Below are 11,765 nucleotides of genomic sequence, written 5' to 3' on the forward strand. Positions count from 1 at the left end.
TAAATCAAGTATGATTATAGGCAAACCCCACCTCTCACATCACAAAATAAATTGGTTATTAATGATCTTAATAGGCCTTTAATGCAGAGATTAAGGACGTTATTAATGATCTTATGTCTTCATAGTGTGCATTATTAAAACTCATATTAGGAAAACCAACCTATAGGTCTCTTGTAATTCCTTCCTATCTCATGGACCTATGACTCTAATGTATAATACTGCTCTAATTGAAGATTCCTACTAGCTTGGAATAGATCAATTCAAGTATGTATATCTCATAAAATTGATCAACTAATGCATTATTATGTTAGATCTAATGATTATTTAGGTCAGATTATATTCACGGGCATCTATGCCTTTAACTTTTCTGGTCAAAGAGATTGCCTTTAGAAGGACATTTCTCAACTTGGAATGCATATGCTGTCCCCGTGGATCCTCGTGCGTGACTCCAACTGCATAAGATTTATTTAAGAGAAATGTGGAGGTGTAGATCTAAACTCAAGATATATATATCAAATATTTCAACAAACGTCTTACATTTGTTGGTCTTGAAGACCCCACCCTCTTGGGTAACATCTTCTCTTGGCTTAACTTTAGTGTGAGATCTCAAAGGATTGAATGTAGATTGCATAGGCTTCTTGCAAATTTAGGCTCCATTAGCCTCTTTAAGTCTTATAAGGCATCCTACTTATTCGCAGGCCTCTCTGATCATGCTTATATGCTCTTGGACTTCACATCCTTTATTCCTAGTTTTAAATCGCCCTTCTGCTTTTTCAATCATTAGTATAAGAAGAATGGTTTTTTTTTTTTTTTTTTTTTTTTTTAAATTATTTTTTAATTTTTACACGTTGTAGAGAAAGCATGAGAGACATATGTTGGTGGTATCCCCATGTTTATTGTTGCAACTAAGCTTTAAAAAAAATAAAATTGTGTTTAAAAGCTAGCTAGCAAATAATCCTAAATTAAGTGACCAATTTTAAAAAGCGAAAGATGACCTCGAGCTTGTTCAGATATTAATCTAATCATATTCATCTTTAACCAATATTGGAAAAAGAAAAAGCAACCAAAGAGAGGTTGGACACTCTCTAAAGCATGAGATCTATATACTAAGGGAAAAAGCTAGAGATTTTAAGATGAACCTCAGCGATACTAACTCTTAATATTTTTAAGCCTCTAACAAGAGTAAGAGGCTTAATCTAAAATCTAAAAATGTAACGATAAAGACAGCATCCCTATTAAAAATCAAGATGATATAAAGAATATAATTGTAAATCATTTCAAGAATATTTTCAATGGTAGTTAGGAGGGTTTATCCTAGGTCGACATGCAACTCATTGATAACATGATAAAATTATCTTAGGAGCAAAATGTTGACCCCCATCTTCATCTCCGAATTGAGATTATCATTAAATTAACGAATCTAAATAAAACGATCCCCCCATCTAAATAAAATGATCCCCCATACATTTTTAGAAAGCCTATTGGCCGATCATTGGTAAGGATATCTGTAATGTTGTAATTAATTTCTTCAAATTATTGAAAATTCTCAAGCAACTTATAAATACTATGCTTATCACTGTTTTCAAAGACAAACTTTTTAGTCTCCAGACAATCTGAGACCAATCTCCCTAATTACTGAGATATATAAAATTATATCTAGAATCATGGTAAACCAAATGAATGTGGTTATGCCTGGAATTATCGGTCATTCTCAATCCACCTTTATTCCTAACCGCTACGTTTCTAATAACATTTTGCTTAGCCATAATCTTGTCTATGAGATTCATCTTGATCAAGGTCTGCCTAGAATGTGTTAAGATTAATCTTAAGAAGGTTTTTGACTTTGTCTGTTGGGATCTTGTCTTTGAGGCCCTTCGTGCCCTTAATTTTCCAAATACTTGGATTTTTTAGATTAATGTTTACATCTCATCTCCATCTTTTTCAATTAATATCAATGGTGAGGTTTGTGTATTTTATAAAAGCAATAGATGCTTATATCAAGGGATACTTTTATTTGCCATTAATGTTATGGAGATACTTTTTACTCTTCTTGCAAAAATGTTGAGAAAATGCTTTAATCAGGACTTTCCTTCATTGGGAACTGTCACGATCTCTCATCCTCTTTTTACAGACGACCTCGTGATCTTTGCTAGTGTGGACCTTTTATATACTATTAATTTGAGAAATTTCTTCAGTAATTTTTCTGATTACTCTAATCTTGAAGTCAATCTCAATACAAAAATATTTTATTAATCTTTGTTTTCGTCAACACAAAGATCATTTCAAAGGATTATTCATCCAATGTGTACCATCTGTAATTCCTCATCAGTCTAAAGAATCACTTATGTCTCATGATGGAAAGAAATGTGCTGCATGGCTTAGAAAACTGATGATCATAACAAAAATGGTCATAAATCTGATGGTCAGGATAATCTAATCTGGAACAAGCAAACTGGAATAAACAGATGGATGGTTGGATGTAGTTGTGCTAAGCCACGTACCAAAATGATGTTGATAGATGGCTCTTTACAGCATACATCTGGCATGTACAAAATCTTAGCCGTTCAACATGTATGACCCATTTTACATTTATAAGCCAAAAAATTCTTTAAAATTAATATTCAAATTTGGTGATTAATGGTCGAACATTTTCATTAATCTAGTCCCATAAGTCTAAATCCGGACTTATACCCACTAATTGTCTACTCGGGTCCAATGATCCGTTGAGTTGATCCGGCCCATTTAACGCTTGCATACCAATTGCAGTGGCAACCGGTGAAAATGGGACGCGGCTCTGTGGGCCCACCATGATCTGTGTTTTATCCACACCGTCCATCTATTTTTACATGGCATTTTAATATTATATCTCATAAATGAGGCAGATCAAAATCTCAGGTGGCCTACACCATGGGAAAACAATAGTAATTGAATATCTACCATTAAAAAACCTCCTGGGCCCATTATAATGTTTATTTGACATCCAACCTTTAGATTAGATCATACGGACGTGGATGAATGTAAATAACAAATATCAGGGTAATCCAAAACTGTTGTAGCCCCAAGAAGTTTTCAACGGTGAGAATTCAATCAACATTGTGTGCCCCACTTGAGATTTTGATCTACCTTAGTTGGTTCATACCATAAAATTATCTAGAAAAATGGATGGACAGAATGGATGACACACATACATCATGCTTGGCCAGAGAGCACGGACCAGTAGACATTGGCTGGTTGCAGGGTGAGTAGCGGAAGCGGACTGGCTGGTGTACCACATACCAGCTATAACCTATATAGCTGATGTATTTACGTCAGCAAGTTCTGTGGGTCTCATCACGAGGCATGTGTTATATCCAAACCGTCCATCCATTTGGCGAGCTCGTCTCAGGGCTTTTGCCAAAAAATAAGACAGATCTAAATATCTAAGTAGACCACACTGCAAAAAGTAGTGGGTGATTGAACGTCTACCATTGAAACCCTTTCGGGGGTCACAGAAGCTTCAGATCAATATGAAATTTGTTTTTTCTCTTCATCCATGCATTTTTGACCTTGTTAACAGATTGGATGGAAAATAAACGTTATGGTGGGCCCTATGAAATTTTTAACGGTGAAAATCATTGTCCTCGCTGCTATTTTTGGTGTGGTCCATTTGAGTTTTGGATATGATTCATTTTTTGTCTAATGCTCTAAATTGATATCGAATAATGGATGAACGGTGTGGATATAATAAATACATCACTGTGGGGTCTATGTAACTTTGATCTCCTTTGAACCGTTCGTACAACTCGGAGATCGAGGAGCTTCTGCGCTCGTCTTCGCACGACACGTACCTACATCAGCCATATAGCTGGTGTGTGGTACACCAGCCAATCCGCTTCCGTGAGTAGCAAATCCGTTTCGGATGCGGATTAGATACTCGCTACTGAAGTGACGTCACCAAATACTGTGGGCCCCACCATGATGTATGTTTTGTATCCACACCGTCTATCCATTTGGAGAGATCATATTAGAGCATAATCCAAATAATGAGTCAGATCCAAAGCTCTAGTGGACCCTATCATAGAAAACAGTGGGGAGAGTGACGTCCACCATTAAAAAGGTCTAAGGGCCAAAATAGTTTTCAATCAAGCTGATATTTGTGTTTTCCCTTCTTTCATGTCTGCTTTAACACGTGAACAGGTTGCATCATGGTGGACTTTCGAAACGTTTCAACGGTGGGCGTCACTCTCTCCACTGTTTTTTGTGGTGGGGTCCAATCCAGCCTTAGATCTGCCTCATTCTCTATGTCATGCACTAAAATGACCTCTTAAAATGTATGGACGGTGTGGATACAAAACATACATCATGGTGGGGCCCACATAACTTTGTGACGTCCGTTTGCGTGAAAATGGGCCCACCGACTTGGCTGGTGTGGGTACGTGGCGTGTAAAAGGCGGGAAACGGATTGGCTACTCCCCCTGACACCAGCCCCGGAGCTGATGGTCGGTGCGCTGTGGGCCCCACCATGATGTATGTGTTTCATCCATTCTGTTCATCCATTTTAAAATATCGTTTTATATCTTTATCCGAAAAATGAGAGGGATATAAATCTCAAATGGATCACACCACAGGAAAAAAAAATAGTGATTGGATATCCATCATTTAAATCCTCCTAAGGCCTGATGTACTGTTTATTTGAAATCCAATCCGTTTATTAAGTCATAAAGACCCAGATGAAGGAAGAAAACAAAGATCAACTTGATCCAATACTTTTATGCCCCCAAAAAGTTTTTAACGGTCGAAGTTCATTCAACACTGTTTCATGTAATGTGGTACACTTGAGATTGGGATATACATCATTTTTTGTGTACTACCATAAATTGATCTAGAAAAATAAATAGACGGAATGGATGATACACATACATCATGATGGGCCCACAGAGCACCGACCATCAGCTCCGGGGCTGGTGTCAGGGGGAGTAGCCAATCCGTTTCCGTAAAGGCGACCGCCTGAGGTCCTCCAGCCCCACGATATATGAGCGGTGAAAATGAGATTAAAGTTACGTGGGTTCCATTATTTATTATATCCACACCGTCCATTCATTTAGGGAGATCATTTTAGTATATAACCCAAAAAATGATTCATATGTAAAACTCAAGTGGAACACACCACAAATAGCAGCGGGGACAGCGATTCCCACCCTTAAAAGATTCATTGGCCCACCATGATGTTTATTTTCCATCCAATATGTTCACAAGGTCACACAAACATGGATGAAGGTAAAAAAACAAATATCAGATTGATCCAACACTTCTGTAATCTCATGAAGGTTTCAATGGTAGACTATCAATCTCCCATTGCTTTCTACAGTGTGGTCCACTTGATCTTTCGATCTGTCTTATTTTTTGGCTAAAGCCTTGCAGCAACTTCGCCAAATGTACAGACCGTTTGGATATAACATATACCTCATGGTAGGCCCCACAGAACTTGGTGACGTCAACACACTAGTGAGGTCGGTGGTGTGTGGTACACCACCCAAAAAAATAGGCCAATCCCATCATCAGGTGGCCCACACCATATTGAATGATGGATGATGCCCACTATAGAAAGCCCAGGATTATTGTGAGGCCCACCGAGGTTTGTATATGTTATCCAATGCTTGCATCTGGTGGGCCCCACAGTGATTGTAGGCTACCAATAGAATCATCCAAACAAATAATCAGGTAGGCCCCGCCACTTAGATTTGTGTTGATAAGGGCATTGTTACAATTTTTTAGATGTTGTGATTTTAGATGTTGATAGGCCCACCATGGTGTGGGTATGCCATCTAACCCGTGCATCAAGTGCACCCTACAATAGTGATGGACGCTCCACAGAAAAGCCCAATCTACTGAGTAGGTGGGCCCACCACTTAAATTTTTGTAGCTTTTTTTTTTTTTTTTTTTTTTTTATAATTGCTTTCTATGGCGTGGCTACTGCCTACACGATTGGTGGGTCTTTTAAATTTTTAGGCTGTCTCATTTCACATATGGGCCCACCTTTTGGACCGGTTTATTATCATACACGCCATGTGGGCCCTTTTTTGGACCCATTTTGGACCCATTATTGGGATGTAGGGAGTCCCTATGACTCTAACTAATGTGGGCTTACATGATTTCTGTGACTCAGCAATTCAAAACTCAAGTAGGCCACGCCACAATAAACAGTGGGTATTAAACGTCAGCTACTGAAACCTTGGGTGTTTCATCGCGTCTGATATCTATAGATACCCGTTCACCTTTCTTTTACACCGACTCTTTTGAAAATATTCTCACAGAAGCCGTCAAGTCCAACCAATGGGACCATAACTTACCTTCACTTAGTAGATAACATCCAACCCAACACCTTGCATAATATTCAAAGAAATCCATTCATCTAGTGGACCACACTTGTATTTTTTTTTTTATATATACTTATTTAGCCATTGTTTTCTATATTGTGATACTTCTGATGAGTGGATGGGGCTGATTTGTCACAAGATAACTCTCGTGGTAGGCTTAATGTTAAGACTCAAATATTGTATATTTAACTCTTCAATTACATTAGTTTTCCTAACATTTAATTGATAATTTGATTTAATTATATACGTTTTTGACATACAAGGTGATTCGAAAACTCATGATAAATATGTGCTTAAAAGAATGGATTTAGAGCTCAAAATAAGATAATGAAAATTGAAGATTTGAAAGTTATTAATAAAGAATTCACATGCTAAAGATCCAAGGAAACCTAGTGAGGAATGAAGAGAATTGAAGGTTTGAAGTGAAAAAAAAAAAAAAAAAAGGAATCCCAAAAATTAGCCAAATAAATTATATTCTAAAACTCCAAGTTTAAAAGATAAAGTTCTGAAATAATTTCTCAAATAAACTTCGATATCATCAAAGGCCTTTGATGACATTGACAAATTCAGGAATTTTGGGTTCAACTCGCTGGAACTCTTTAGACACTTTTTTTATTCATCGAAGACACCTTCAATGTTGGTCAATGACAACTATATTTATGCAGTACGAAAAGGTGCAATTTCCGAATTTGATTCAAATTAAGATTATATCTTCAATGGCATCGAAGGTTGTTCGATGACATCGAAAGGGTTACGCAGAGTGCGTAAATTCGAGGCGGTTTGCGAATTTTTTCGAGGCGATGCGAAAGTTTGAGTTGCAAAACTATTTAAAGGAGTCCCTAGGCTATTCTAAATCATCTTATATGGTTTGAAAAAAGAGAAAAAGCCTAGGTGGAGTGCCGATAACGTTATTCCACTTCGATTTCTTCACGATTATAGTAGATCTTTTAGTTTTTCTTTTGTTTTCAAGTTAGCTATGACTAGCTAATCTCTTAGCAAGAGCTAAGAGGTGAAGTTATAGTTTATTTTGATGTTTCATTTGCTTTGATTCAAGTATATGTTGAATGCCTATTGATTTATAGTTTGAATAAAATGAATATTTTTAATTTTCTATAGTTTATTGTGACTCAAATTACAATAGATGTTGCGATAGCTTTAAATATCTGCTTAATATGTTTTGAGAAGTGTGTGATCTATAAAATTAGTGATTCATCATAGTCTATGGCATGGTAGATGGTTGGATTCCCTGAGATTATCACATGAATGATTCATGAGAGAACTATTGATGTAGAGCAGGTCGTGGACAATTTCATGGCCAACATGGATTAAAAAAAAGGCCCTGTCTGTGACAGAAGTGATCTGGATCGTCAGACCTTAAATCGGGTGTATCTTGCAATCCGGAATGAGTTACGGACGTAAAACATATGATTTTGGGGTAGAACGAGCTACTTAAGCCACTCAACCCCACTATGCTAGGTTGTGCAAGCCGGATTTGTGAAATACCCCCAGATCGATGGTCATTTTCCTATTTTAGTTCCGTTTTTACTATAAATAGTAAGTTTTAGTTTGATTATAACTCTTCATCCGTCAGGCTTTAGGAATTGCACCCAACATGAAAAGAGCTTAGAATTATTGGGAGAACAGCTTGGTAAAGCCAAATAGAACACTTACTATTTTTGGCCGAAAACCTTGCGCACTAGTAGACATCACAATCGTGTATAAATAAGTTTACTATTTATAGTAAGTTGCAAAATCTATGAGTTTTAGTTATAGTTTGTTTCTGGTTTCTCTCTCATTGCCTGGTATCCCTATTTAAAGGGTTGTGAACTTGTTTATTTCATTCATCAATCAAATTATGAATTTATTACAATTTATTTCTATTCTTCTTGCTTTCTTTCCTCGTGGATTCGAGAAGTCTCTGTGAGGAGTCCAGAGAAGCTCCGTGGATTCGGAGTAGTTATCCTTGAGGAAGATGGTGATCAACCTCATCACGTTCATCCCTGTGTCAACTATGTTAATAGAAAATTTAAATTTTTGGGTTTTTACTGCTTTATCATCCAACTGGATAAGATAGGACTCTAATTCCAGTTGTTAACTCTTTAAATAAAGTAAGGTTGCATCTTAATAGCTACATGTGGATCCTTGGTGCTCTAGTTTCCCTTTTATTATTGATTGTTAATCATCATTGATATTTCAATTCTTCAGATTATTAGTTTAATCTAGTCCTAATTCTAGTTCTAGTTTATTTCAGAAAGACACACATAAGTCCCTGTGAATTTGACCTCGGTCTTACCGAGTTAATACTACATCGCAACCCTGCACTTGGGGTTGTGAACACCTAACCTATTGGAGGAGTATGACATTGCACCACATGATAGTTTGGAAGTTAATTGCTGAGTGAAGCGTAATTTATCTTCTAACTGGTTGGGTTGGACTCAAGACTTGCTTGTTTATAGGTTACCTAAACTAACTCGTTGACAGCGGCATAGTTCCAAAACCCAAAGACTCGACTCCATATTCAGTCGGGTTAAGTTGACTTGAAGACTCGACTTGACTCGATATATAGTAATTAAATTAAGAAGAGCTTAGGTTAATAATAAGTAATTAAAATACTATAAAAATTGATGATATTGTTAGGAAAACTGCATATGGTGAGTTGGTAATATCTCATGGATTTTAATTATTTTTCAGTACAAAGTCAATCTTTCCCCAGGTGACTCCATTCCAATTGAGCTCATGGGTTTTAGATATTGTTTTAGCACAAGGATAATCATTCACTGAGTGACACCATTCGGGTTGTCGATGAGCCTCACTGAGGCGACATTGTGCCTCACTCATATCGAGCATTCCGACTGACAAAATTTTAAGAGGATTAACTCGAGATGAGAATGCCCTATCCGGATTTAATGGAAAAGGTAGCAGATTCGATAGCAAAATTAAATGCTTAGGTGCTTGATGAACCAGTCTTCGGCTTATCATTTCATAAGATTAATGCATCGGTAAGTATAATAATACTTAAAGTCCCACTAACATATCAGAATTGTTCTTTTTTGCATTGTTGTATAAAATGAATATTTATGATAGTCAAGTAATTGTTTAAGGTGCCAAAAATTGTTGGCATTAGGTTTATTTTTTGTCATGTGTGGTGTATTTAGGCATGCCAAAATCAATAAAATGGCTTGATTCAACCAATCAACTTTGACCCCAAGTGTCAAAATAAGCAAGTACGTCCAATATGAACATATATGACTAGAATCTATGAAGATCGGTCACCTACTCAACCACTTGCAGAATTTTATAATGATCATGTGATAATCTGAAGGTAGAATTCTGTAACACCCCGCACCCTCCAGTACTCGGGTGTTACGAGAAAGACCTAGTTTAGTATAAACATAAACCTGATGTGATTGGATAGTTGGGAGTAATCTTTATACATGGACCAACACATCCTTTCGTTAAGTCTCGAGATGAGCCACTACATCACTCTAGGACTAAACCACATGCCACAAGTCTAGGATCATAAGTTGCACAACCTACCGTCCATTGAATCCTCAATAACTTAAGGGGTGATCCTCACCTAAACCACACAATTGAGCTTAAATCAGTCCACTTAAAGAATGTACACCCATAGATCAAACCATATGTCACTAGTTTCGGGACCCAAATCAATAGATCCACTGATCATCGGGCCCACATAATTCTATCGAGCGAGATAGCCATTGGATTACAGTGATAGGGCATTTACTTGTAAATCCAATCGTCCATCACAGCTTCAGAGACGTCTTGGTCACTTGACTAATGAATCAAACTATCCGTCTATGTTCACACCCCAAGTATAGGGTTGTGATGCAGTAATAATCTCAGTGAGACCGAGGTCGAATCCACAGGGACTGAACCTTGTACATAATCTGAAAGTAGCCAGAAATAGAACTAGACGAAGATGTAATCTAAATCAGGTGAATATGAGGGAATAATGGTGAAATAGTAAACTAAAATTTGTAGAATTCAAATGTGGAAAACTAGGGATTCAGAGGATCCACTTGTAGAGATCAGGGACATCTACGCTTGATTCATGAACTCAACTGGACTTCGAGTCCCATCTTCATCCAGTTGAAAGATACACCACTAAAGCTCAATCTGAACTTCTTTTGTTCTAGTTTTCAAAGAGATGAAAGGTATATGAATTAGATATGATTCCATCACAAAATAATGCCCATGAGACAAAGCAAACAACAGAATTAAACCAATCCACAACTAGTCAGAAAGATGTATGAATGTTAAACAGGATTCCATCATCCAACCATGTCCAAGGGGCAATGGTGAACAACAAAGCTTCCTAACATCACAATCAAAATAATGGAAAGGGAACACTTAAAGCCATCGCAGATCTATTGTAATTTAAGTCACGACAAACTGTAAATACTCATATTAATCAAAACTAGAATTAACATAGTTCATGACATGAATCAAAGTCATAAAATCAGTCTCATCACGCCACAAGCTTCACCTCTTAGCCCTAGCTAAGAGGTTTAGCCCAACATGATTGGACTAGCTCTCACAAAAATAATTTTAAAAAAACGGCAAAATAAACAAATAAAAAATCTGAAATAATACTCTCTCTCTCTGTCACTGACGTCCAAGCAATGGACGGATACTCTCTCTCACTTCTCTTTCTTTTATAGCTGATGGAGGTCGGTTGGGAGTGTGTAAGGGCTGGAGTCGGTGCGTGGAAAGGCGGTGGAGAATGCGTACTTGCTTTTTATGCACAACAGCATGTTTGCAACAGAAAAACAAGCAACCGATTGCATCTGAATAGGATTCAAGGCCAAAGGAGACTCCAAGTGCGCGATCTGAGCCATTCAGACTTCATGGCTTTGGTCAGTCCCACCTTGGTATGATTTTGAACGGCCAGGATTGTCGTACCGATCCTGGCTATGATGGCAAAACAGCCTAGATCTGTCGAGTCTTCGGATGCGCTATAACAGAGCGTGCGGTTGGCGCTATGCTGTCTGTGGGCACTTGATCAGAAGCAAACAAGAAATCCACACCATCCATTAGGTTCTGATCCAAAAACCATTCTGAGATGGTTGGTTTTGGAGTGTTGTAATCGTGGCCCACTTGATCGATCGTGTGATGATAGCTTCGCCATCCCGTGAGTAAAAGGATCGTTTCTGACGAGTCTCGGGCCCAGATCTCCTAAGTTGCGATTGGTTCAAGCCTTTGAATCCAATGAACGGTGAGGATCATCCAACTGTATGATGATAATGGCCCACCAAGCATCCTCTGCAAGCTTTGTATGCGAAACAGAGGTGGAATTTCTAGATTGCTAAATCCAGACGGGTCAGCGGTCGTTGACCGTTTCAGATGGTTTGGTGCGCAGCGAGTGCACTTGTTGTAGTGCACGTGCAG

The sequence above is a fragment of the Magnolia sinica genome, chromosome 13, assembly GCF_029962835.1.
Source record: "Magnolia sinica isolate HGM2019 chromosome 13, MsV1, whole genome shotgun sequence".
NCBI lineage: Eukaryota > Viridiplantae > Streptophyta > Magnoliopsida > Magnoliales > Magnoliaceae > Magnolia > Magnolia sinica.